Here is an 11,159-nt window from a genome sequence, read left to right on the forward strand (position 1 = left end):
ATATATATGTATGTATGTATGTATGTGTGTGAGTGAGTGTGTGGGAGTGTATGTGTGTATGGACGTATATGTATACGTGTATTCCTCTTTGCGCGTGCAATCATGATTTCTGTTTTACTAAATTTAAAGCTGCTTTCTTTCTGACTGAACTATCCCCAAGATCTTGATGAATGTTGTAAGGGTTCCGTGAGCTATGCTTGTCGCCTCCTAAGTTGGTACTTTCTGCGAAAACAGAATAGAATTTGACATGAGATAAAAAAAATTCCTTCGGTCGCTTCATAACGAGCGATTGTTGGGGAAAATCTTACCACTTCTAATGTTCAAAATCTAATAGTAACGTTTGAGATTGTTGATGATTTGAGAGAATTTTACAAGATTCATACGCATTTCTCAAACATTCTAACTTATTACGTAATTGCAATTTTTAATTATTACGTAATTCTGACTGCGTAAACAGTTTTACCGATATCAATATTTGCAAATAATCATTTATATTTTTATTATTCTTGCGTCTGTTTCATCAGTACCATTAACACCAATTATAATCCAGATTATCGAATATATGGAAGATATCACAGTTAACACTATGTGTGAAAGAAAGGCTGGTTCAAACTAACAAATCTAAAAATGTTCTTTTCTCTAATTAGCAAATCACACTAATACTTTGCCACAAACAAATGTTTTACATGCGCAACATAGTTGCAGTTCTTGTTACCTTGGAGGAGACGCTAGTCTATAGTAACTAATTTTCCCATTTAAGCCTTAAAAAATTTGGAAGCTACTTTATGATGATGGTTAATAAACATATGAGGTAAGAGGTTTATTCACGATACACGAGACATTCATCAGAAATATTTCGTTTTTATCGTGTGTGCGTGCGCGCGTGTATACATATATGTAGAGAGTTTTTGAAGCGATGAACAGTTATTACATATTGAGAACACTAAGGTACTCAGAATGTTGGATTATCATATATATCTTTATTTATATTTTTAGCGCTTTTTTCCGTAATCGGATTTATCAAAAAAGTGCTTTATCGTTAAGTTTGCTTCGTCTTTTTATATAAAATTGAAACTGATGATGTTTTAGAAAGAGAGAGAGAGGGGAAAGAGAAAGAGAGTGAAAACAGTGAAGATAAAGAAGAGAAAAGAAAGTAGGAGTGTTTGGGGGGGGGGCATTTTTTTACCAGTGTGGTCAAACTTGCTTGATTCAATATGTTCTTTTCTTTCTTTTTTTAGTGACCTTTTGGGTAGGGAAGGAAAGCAACTTTTTGTATTCAAGTGGTCGAGGCTTTAATTGGAAGACCAGATGTTGTCTTTGATTTTTCCAGTAAGAACTATAATTATACGTCAAGGTCCTGCTTATTTTAATTCTTTTGTATTCATTAATGTAGGAGGAGAGAGAATGGTTGCATGGATGTGGTCATTTTTTTTAAATTCAAAGTCAAGGTGTCGCTTTTGATTTAGCCGTGTATGGCTGTTTTCAAAGATTGATTTTAAAGTAAGTATAGGTATAATTTTAAATACAACCCAATGATAATCTTTAGGTGTGGGAAAGTGTTTCTCAATTATGAATATGACCTAAATTTCTTTTTAAAAGATCATAAATATAATCTGCATTCCTTGAATGTTCCTTATCCACATGTTTCCAAATCAACCGTTTAATTTCGGTGAGAACTTCTTTCTGAAATATAGTTCCATTGTCTTTCGGACGTTTGAGTCGTTCCTTGAGTATTTATAGAAGGGGAAGATCTTGAATTTTCCTTCTCCACATATTTCCAAATGTTTGCTCAGTGAAATTTTCCGTAGTTCTTCTTGTCGGATTTGTTGTCTGTCGAGTTTTGCGCGTTGGTAAAGAGAATTATTGGTTTCACCGATATAATTTTCTTTGCATTCAGGGCAAGTAACGCAGTAGATGAGATTTTGCAGTTCATATTTGCATTTACGTTGAACGAGAATCCACTCATACATTTTATGTGGGTGTCCCCATCTATGTATTTGAAATTGTTATTGTTGTTGTATATTCCACATCTGCTGTCTTCACGTTTTTTACGGAGAATTCATTTTCATTCTCTGATGTGAATTTTGCCCTTGTGAGTTGTTTTTTTAAGGTTTTTACTCCCTCGCGCGAAAATGATCGTAAGAGGTGGAAACCAGCAAGCAAACCAGCGGAGATTGTGGCTCGTTGATTTTTGTTGTCACTTAAAGCATGCGGAACTCATGCTCCATACTTCTGAACCTTTCCCATCAAGTGAAGATGCTTCTCTATAGCAGTGTGAGAGCATTCCATTTTCTCTGCCTGTTCCCTTGTTGTTTGACGAGAATTTTCGTGCAAAATTTGGTTTAATCGCTCTTCATCGAACTCAACTGGACGGCCAGAACGAGGTGCGTCTTTGAGGTCAAAATTTCAATGTTTGAACTTGGCATACCAATCACGAGCGGTTCTTTCAGCTATGGCACCCTCTCCATACACAGCGCGAATGTCATGAGCAGCTTTTGCTGCCTTAGAACCTTGTAGAACCTTAATTAAAAGCAAAAAAAAGGAGGTGTCGAAAATGTTCGTTATTCTTAACTTGACATTCCATTTTAATGATCTGAAAATAAACAAAAATTAACTAAAATTAACTAGAAAAAAAACAAAACAAAATAGATTCCAAAATGATTCAAAAATAGAATTCTCGGAAAAATAGATACCAAAATTTAAAACAACGGCGGAAACTTAGTCGCCAACCAAATATTACGGTGCAGATTCGTCTTACCATACTATATGGGATGTTCCTTTTCATGTGTGAAGAGTAATAAGAGTAGAAATTCAAATATTGGTGCGTGTCCATTCGTTTTATATTTCTGTTCTGACAGTAGAGCTGTCTATTTTGATGTAAATGTCTAGGAATGGTAGTCCATTGTAGCTTGTTTCTGCTGTGAATTTTATAGATGGTTGCAGTGTGTTGAGGGTGTTGTGAAATGTTCGTAGGTCTTCTTTTGATCTATCCCAAAAAATGAGATTCACAATATATTCTTTGAAGCTGTGATAAAAGATTTTTCCTACTTCCTCGTAAAGTTTACCATCTTCACTATCTCCAACTCCCTCCTCCTGTCTCACACCTGCACCTTTCTTTCTAGTTTTTTCCTCTCTTCACCTCTCTCTCTCCCTTTCTAAAACATCATCAGCTTCAATTTTATATAAAAAGGCGAAGCAAACTTGCTATAAACCACTTTTTTGATAAATCCAATAATGAAAGAAAGCGTTAAAAGTGTAAATAAAAATATATATAATCATCCAACATTTTAACTACCTTAGTATTTTCAATATAAACATATATATAAATGCGAACGCGCGCAGAAACACACACATACACAAATATACTTATTGTATTCGATATTTTGATTGAAGCCGCTTGAATATAATATCTGAACATATAAACAAAATTGAGAAATAGAAGATAAGAGAAAAAAAGTCACATCGAAAAAGACTAAGGGAGAATGAAGTTATAAAGAAAAATATTTAATGAAATAAAGTAATTAGGGAATTACATTATTTCATTAGTATGAATAGTAATTAGATTTTAGATTTGTATTTTATCTATATGCATACTTGTATAAATGTATTTGTTAAAAATGGTCAGCATCAACAAGTTTTCATGTTTAAAATTGGCGATTCTTTATACAAATATATACAAGTATTCTTCTATAGAATAGTGGTTTAGATATTATTAGTTCTGTTTTCTCCCTGTCATTAGCAGTGCTTACGTTGATCTTTGGTGCCTTACCAACATCATCATCTATTGCATTCCTTATACATATGTGTGTGTGCATATTTGTGCGCGTGTGTCGTGTGTGTGTGTGTGTGTGTGTGTGTGTGTGTGTGTGTGTGTGTGTGTGTGTGAGCCAGCCATGTCATTATTTGCATATTTCTATGATATAAAGGTCGCATGTTATTCCTAGGCCATTGAATTTGGTCCTATATACCAAATTACTCATACATAAATATTCATCAAAATGCAAAGTGATATGCGTCCAAGTGTGAACAAATGCACTCTTCGATAGGGTCCCATCAGAAGCAATGGCTATTACATTTTCCGTCTGGATTCGGAAGCGTGACCAAATGTGACTATGGATATTACGCAACCATCACAGTCTTGGTCTATCCCTAGATCTTCTACCAGTTGACTCAGTTTGAGACTCTATTTTGCATTTCTCTCCTACATGTCCATAGTACCGGAGCTGTGACCTCAATGTAGAGAAATAGCGAGTCAACTCAGAGGCTCTTCCTGATCTCCGAGTTATTCCCCCTGTCAGTTAACAGAACTCCTGAGAATTTTGAACGAACCCTATTTCGACACCTTGTATGCCCCATCGCATTCTTTCGGTTATTACCCAAAATTCGCGACCACATGTGTGATAGGCACTGTTTTGTTAATAGAGGATAAAAGTCAACTGGTTTCTTTTCAGTGTTCTACCCATACAAGTGAAGAGTAGATCGAATCTTCATAGCTCTAGAAATAAATGCACTGCTTTTTAAAGGTATGTAATAATTATCCGTATTATCGTTCTATTGTTTCATTTGTTTGCGCCAAAGATATCCGCGACACGCAGTCAAGATTACCGCTATTTTATATTTTTAATTGGCAAAAGTTACAAGGTGTCTCAAGGGCCGAGAGTATGAGTGTGATGCATGAAAACCTTGGATGCGTGAGTCAAGTTTGAAATTCTGGTAATTAAAAATAAAACCAATACACACATCTTATATACATATGCATGTGTGTGCGTTTGTGTCTATGTGTCCGTGTATGGAGAGAGAGGGAGATACATATATATATATGTACATACATACATATATACCTACATACATACATAGCCTATATACACGTACATACATACACACACATACATACATACCTAAATGCATGCATGCATGCATACATACATACATACATACATACATACATACATACATACATACATACATACATTATTCGCCTATGCTCACATTCATGTCTTGGCAAAAATCAATAATCAACTGTGTGATGACACATATTTCAAATATAATAATTTTTGAAATGGTTTGCATTGTTTTTAACTATTTTAATTTATTCATTGCAAGTAACCAATACGTCACCTTCATAGGCAATGAAATTATTGTTTATGATGTCACTGGTATTCCAAAATAGCTGCGTTACATGCATAAAGACATTTAAAGTAGATATAATGAGGCTGTAAAGAAGTCTGGCAACGTCTCAGATGATTCATCTCAATATCAGGTCCCGTTGAAAAATATTCAATGGCCGACTTTATTCTTTTTGCAGATGTAGCAATTAATTATTCTACAAAGTGCATAACAGAACATTTCCGAAATGTATACTCAAGTTCTAAATACACTATTTTGCATCAAACAACAACATTGTACAATGTGTATAAAGATCAATTCCCTTTACTTCTTAATATTATCAGCGAACATTTTTCACAACTCAGTCGAACATTTCCGGATGATTTCCTCTTGAATAAAAAAGAAGCAGGGAGATTTTTGAAACAATTGGATATTGTTGAGAATCATTTACTGGTAATGAGCAGCATATCTACAAGATTGTTACAAGGGAATCATGAAAAGGCTCGCCGTGTTATGTTAATAGTACTCTACACTAACTTGGTTTGGTGTAAGTTCTTGAAGAACTTCTTCAGTAGGCATAAAATTTTAGTTAAATTGTATATGAGCATGGTTTCTAATGCTAATTTAGGACACAGAATTAGAAAGATATTTGAATCGACTAAGCGTAATCGCCACCTAACTCTTTGACTGTTTCTAAATTATGCAAAGAAAGAATCTACAGAAATATATTTTATTTCCATTGTTTATGTTTCAAATTTAAATAGAAAATACCCCAGTTGTATGCTGTCACACTAAAAGTACATAAATCAATAGGAACTCACCGACAACGAAAAATGAAAAGAAAACAAAGCAAAACACAAGAAAATAAAGAAAACATTGAAGTTGATGAGGCTAAGTGGATTAAATACAGGTCATTCGCCACACATTACTACGTCGTGATAGGCATCTGAAAACGAATCTGATTTATTAGCCTATAGAGAAATGATTCCCCGATTATTATTCAACTTCGGATTATATATGTGCGAGCCTAACGTTTTTACTCGTTAGGTGTAGCAGTAAATAGCTACTAATCAAGCAGTCCCTTCTGGTTTGGGCGATGTAACTTTCCTTCTCACTTTATTTGGTGGGACAATATAATAATTGCATATCAGTTACTACAAAATAGTTGTGTAAGGAAGTACAGTTATTTGCACCAATAACGAATTCCATTAAAGTGAATTCAGAAAAACAAAACACAACTAAAAATCGAATTATTCTGACAGCAATCAAAAGTAATTAGAAAACAAAATAAATTAAATTAATTCGAATTACATTTTTAAGCGATCGATAATGAAAATTAAAATAGCTAACTAACGACAAAAAACACCAAAGAAAACAACAAATCATTCTAGATGCTATCGAAAAAATAACAATGAAAGTTATGTAAAAATATGAAGAGAAATAAAATTTATATTTGTATGAAATATCATTAAATAATTTTTACTACCATCTTGGGATTCGATATATTCGATATTCTAAAATAGGTAACTGGAGATTACATTAACACAACGTGCGAGACTTTATGTGGCTAGTCGATATGCTTGAAACAGCAGTCGTGTATTACTTAAAACATTTCCATCCTCAAGTCTGGATAACACAGGAGTAAAAACAAAAAGAAGGAAAACCATTATGACCGCTGCAACATCATGAATTATAGAATTTGGTTGGTTTTTGAGTTTAATCAGAAGGAAAAAGGAATTTTGCTTAACAAATATTGTGATATTTACAGTATGGTATTAACTTGTATATTATGGCATACAATATACATTAAATTTAGTGAAATTACACAAAGTCCACATGTTATAAACGTACACACCTATACGCATGTACATATATACATATACAGGCTTTGGTGAATAATCTGTCGTCTAGATTACGCACAAATGAAAATGGCACTGTCATATCATTTTCACAGATATATTTACGAAAATTACACAAAAATAACTTGAAATATTAAAGAATAAATTTATATAAATTTATTCAATAGACTCGCCACTGACTTCAACCACGGCCTCCAGACGACTTCGGAATCTCCTGCAACTTTTCTGGACGGTCCCCTTGTTTAAGTTTATCTTTGGTGTTACAAGGAGTTCTGTTGTTCTCTCACTTAACTGCACCCCACACATAATAATCAAGGGGGATTTCCGTCTGGAGAATTAGGTGGCTAGATGTGAAGGGCGATGTGGTCGCAGAAATTGTCTGACAGCCATGATTGGATTCTCCTGCTTGTGTGGCATAGTGCAGAGTCCTGTTGCCAGACAGGGTTTTCCAGCCGCCATCCTCTTGATCCAGAACAGCACTAATCCTCCAGGCACTTGGTGTTGGCCTCTGTATGGAGTCTGAGGCCGTGTAGGAAGAGCAATGGAGGCATAACGTCGCCATCACCAGTGATCACTCTAAACACCATGATATTGACTGGATGTTTGATTTTTATTACTCTCAGTACATATTTTGGGGACACGACAAGCACTCAGATTGACACCCAAATCCTCTGAAACGTTCGTATTGGAGCTTCCAGCGTGAATGCCGAGCAGTGCAGCATGTCGTGTCCGAATTTTTGGCAGAGTGAATTACGTCATGGTGCAAGTTTTTCTTACAGACAGTGCCCAAATGACCCTACCATACTGTTTAGTCGACAAAATCTAAAATATACAATGCACATATGTAAAATTAAAAATATAAAATGGCGACAATTTACCCATCGCAAACTGTATGCGCGCTGCATGCGTGCGCGAGTGTGCGTATGTTGAAAAGGTTGCAAGAAGCAACGAAAATTTTAGAAAAAAAAAATGCGTGGAAATTAAACCAGTGAGTGCGTTAATTAATAAGGAATTTTAATAAGTGAATATTATATGAATGACAACATGGAGGGACGCGGGGACCCCAGAAGCCACGTACCGTCACTGATTTTGTTTTTTTTAACCCTAGTCTTCGCCGTCAAGGTAACTTATCAACTGCACCATAGTTATCATACTTATCAAGTGCACCATTGTCATCATTCTTGCCGGTGGCAAGTCCTTTCTATCCTTAATGTTCTTTGTGCTTGGAATTTAAAATGTTTTATTAAACATCTCGGTTCCATGACCTGAGATCATTTAGGAAGCGACCTTGCTTCCAGTTAGATTCCAGGTCACGCACATTCCCACTACCAAGCTTGAGCGAAAACATGATAATAGTATTACTTACATTTGCTCGTCAAGAGCAGGGCGGGGGCGTTGGTGGTCCCTCCTCTTCCGCTGTGGCTTGTGAGGTAGGTGTTTGGTGTAGGTTCTTTGTAATGTGCCTATATCATTTGGATATTTTTCTTTAAGTTCTATGTAAGAAATATTATCAATGTATATGAATTTTCTGTTTGCTGGCATATTTGGGTTAAATGGGGTTTGGTATGGAGTGACATTTGGATTCTTGTGGATTCTACTTAAGTGGTGTTATGGGTGTTGATTCCGGCGATGCTTATTATTGTGTCTGGGGGTAATCTGTTGGGTGTTTGGGGTTCGTGTGTGAGTGTTGTAAATGCAAGTGTTTGAGTATCTGGGATGGGGGTAGTATTTTTCTTTTACGACTTTGTTTCGCTACTTGCTTCCATTCATTGTCTATGTTTTGATTAGTGGTTGGGGATGGATTTTCCAGGACACTTCTCTTGAGTTTTTTTTCCTCAGCAAGTATATGAGGTCATCAGCAGAGAATGTGCGCCGTTTCGAGTCCTACCTCTCGACGGCTTCAATGCTCACAGCTGCCTCCAATACTGATATGAGGCCCCGCTTGGTAGATCAACTGGTTAACAATTAAAGCTCGATAACAACATCGAAAAATACCTTAGGAATGAGTGCCCAGGTTCGAAATTTCCCAAAGACACCTGATGAAGGCTGGTGGGTACATCAACCGAAAAGTTGTGTTAACAACAAAGAAGATGAGAACAAATATTTGTCAAATGTAAATAATTTGTCAAATGTAAATAATGTACATAATTCCTCATCTCTTAAATATATAACTGTATACTGTTGGGTGTATACCTACGTATTTATAACCAAGTTCTTACTATTGCAGGGCAATATGGCAATTGAATACTCAGTAAGAGTGGGGGTAGATTTATCAAGGATTTATAAGGCAGATAAGACAATGGAGAGGGTAAGCAATCGACAAAAATCAGCTTGTAAACATTCAATTATATCTATTTATTAATTGATTACAATTATATGTGTAAGTGATCCAAGTAAACGAATGAAATAAGCCAATAAATGCGTAAATAAATAAATAAATAGAGATAAACGAATAAGAATAGGTGAGTGTACAAATACTAAACTCTTACAGCTGTATCTTCCATGGGGCTGCCAAATCTTAGGCTGATGTTTGTCGACTGTTTATCCTCTCCATTTTCTTATTTGCCTTATGTATATATGTGTTTTTATAAGTGTATTGAGAGAAATTGTTCACGAATGCCTTACACATTATATTGTGGAAGAACATGCTAAGCACACCGAATGCCTTGCTGGAGGTGTATTAAAAATAGATGTTCTCATCTTTATTTTGACTCTCGCTATTTCGTATGCTTACACTTAATTCTATCTTTGAATGGCTTACACGTTATATTCTAAAATGAATGTGAAACAAAAACATCTCATTTTGATCCTCATTGCAATATGTGCTTATACTACACACACACACACACACAAACACACACACACGCACACACATAAATACACACATACACAAATACACACACACATGCACATACTCACAAACACACAAACATGCAATCAAGCCTGTAAGGTCGAAACATACTATATAGGTACATATGTACATATAAATAAGAATGCGTATAATATTATATGATATACACACGTAAGTATGTGTGTGTGTATATATATATATGTATATATAGATAGATAACACATACATACACACAGGGTGCGATGGGTAGATTGTCACGATTTTATATATTTAATTTCGTGCATGCGCATTGTTTGTTTTTGAATTTGTCGACTACACAGTATGGTAGGGTCAGTTGGGCAGCGTCTGTGAGAAAAACAGCTCCATGACGCAATTCACTCTGCCAGAAATTTGCAAACGACATGTTGTCCTGTTTGGCAATCGCACCGGAAATTCCAATGCGAACATTTCAGAGAGTTTGAGTGTCAATCTGAGGACAGTGCAAATCTGAAGACATGTACCGAAAGTGAGAAAACTCAAACACCCAGTCAACATCATGGTGTTTGTCGTTATCAATGTGATGGCGACGTTATGCCTCCATTTATCTTAACACACAGTCTCACATGCAACACGGAGGCCTACATCAAGTGCTTGGAGGAGGTAGTGCTACCCCGGATCAAGAGGGTGGCTGCTGGAAGACCCTATGTCTGGCAACGGGACTCTGCACCATGCCACACAAGCAGAATCCAATTATGATTGTCGGACAATTTCTGCAACCACATCACCCCTAACCTCTGGGCACGTAACTCTCCAGAATGCAAGCCCCTTAATTATTACGTATGGGGCTCAGTTGAGCGAGAGACCAACAGAACTCCTAATAACACCAATGGTGATGAACTGAATGCAAGCATTTTGGCAGCAATCACCAACTTAAATAAGGACACAGTCCAGAATAATTGCAGGAGATGCCGTAGTCGTCTAGAGGCCGTGGTTGAAGTCAACGGCGTTTTTATTGAATAAATTTATTCTTTTGTATATATTAAGATATTTTTATGTAATAGTGGTAAATATATCTGTGAATATTACATGTCAGTATTACTTACATTTTTGCGTAATTTAGACGATAGTTTATTCACCACACCTTGTATATGTATATATGCGTATTCTAGATTGCGTGTGTGTTGGTTTGTTGAAATAGGAATTCTACTTTTCTTCACGCCTTTCAGAATATGAAAATGTTACTGAAGTCAGCAAAAATACATATAGAGCAATCTAAATAAGAAAATTAGCTAGATATTGAATTTTTAAACAAGAAAATAGTTAATTGGTATTGGTATTTCAAGTTAAAAAAGAATTATATATAT

The 11,159-nt window shown here is 35.5% G+C and overlaps 1 long non-coding RNA gene across 2 annotated transcripts in view; it reads left to right on the forward strand.

Annotated features, from left to right (window-relative positions):
- Nucleotides 1-482: 482 nt before the first annotated feature.
- LOC106884135 (uncharacterized) overlaps nucleotides 483-11,159 on the forward strand; it is a 16,000-nt gene continuing 5,323 nt past the window's right edge. For both annotated transcript variants that reach the window (XR_008263534.1, XR_001411204.2), the window contains exons 1-2: nucleotides 483-811; nucleotides 4,452-4,523. This is a non-coding gene — a long non-coding RNA (uncharacterized LOC106884135). The remainder of the gene's footprint in view (nucleotides 812-4,451; nucleotides 4,524-11,159) is intronic.

This window comes from Octopus bimaculoides, chromosome 2 (assembly GCF_001194135.2).
Source record: "Octopus bimaculoides isolate UCB-OBI-ISO-001 chromosome 2, ASM119413v2, whole genome shotgun sequence".
In the NCBI taxonomy this organism is placed as follows: domain Eukaryota; kingdom Metazoa; phylum Mollusca; class Cephalopoda; order Octopoda; family Octopodidae; genus Octopus; species Octopus bimaculoides.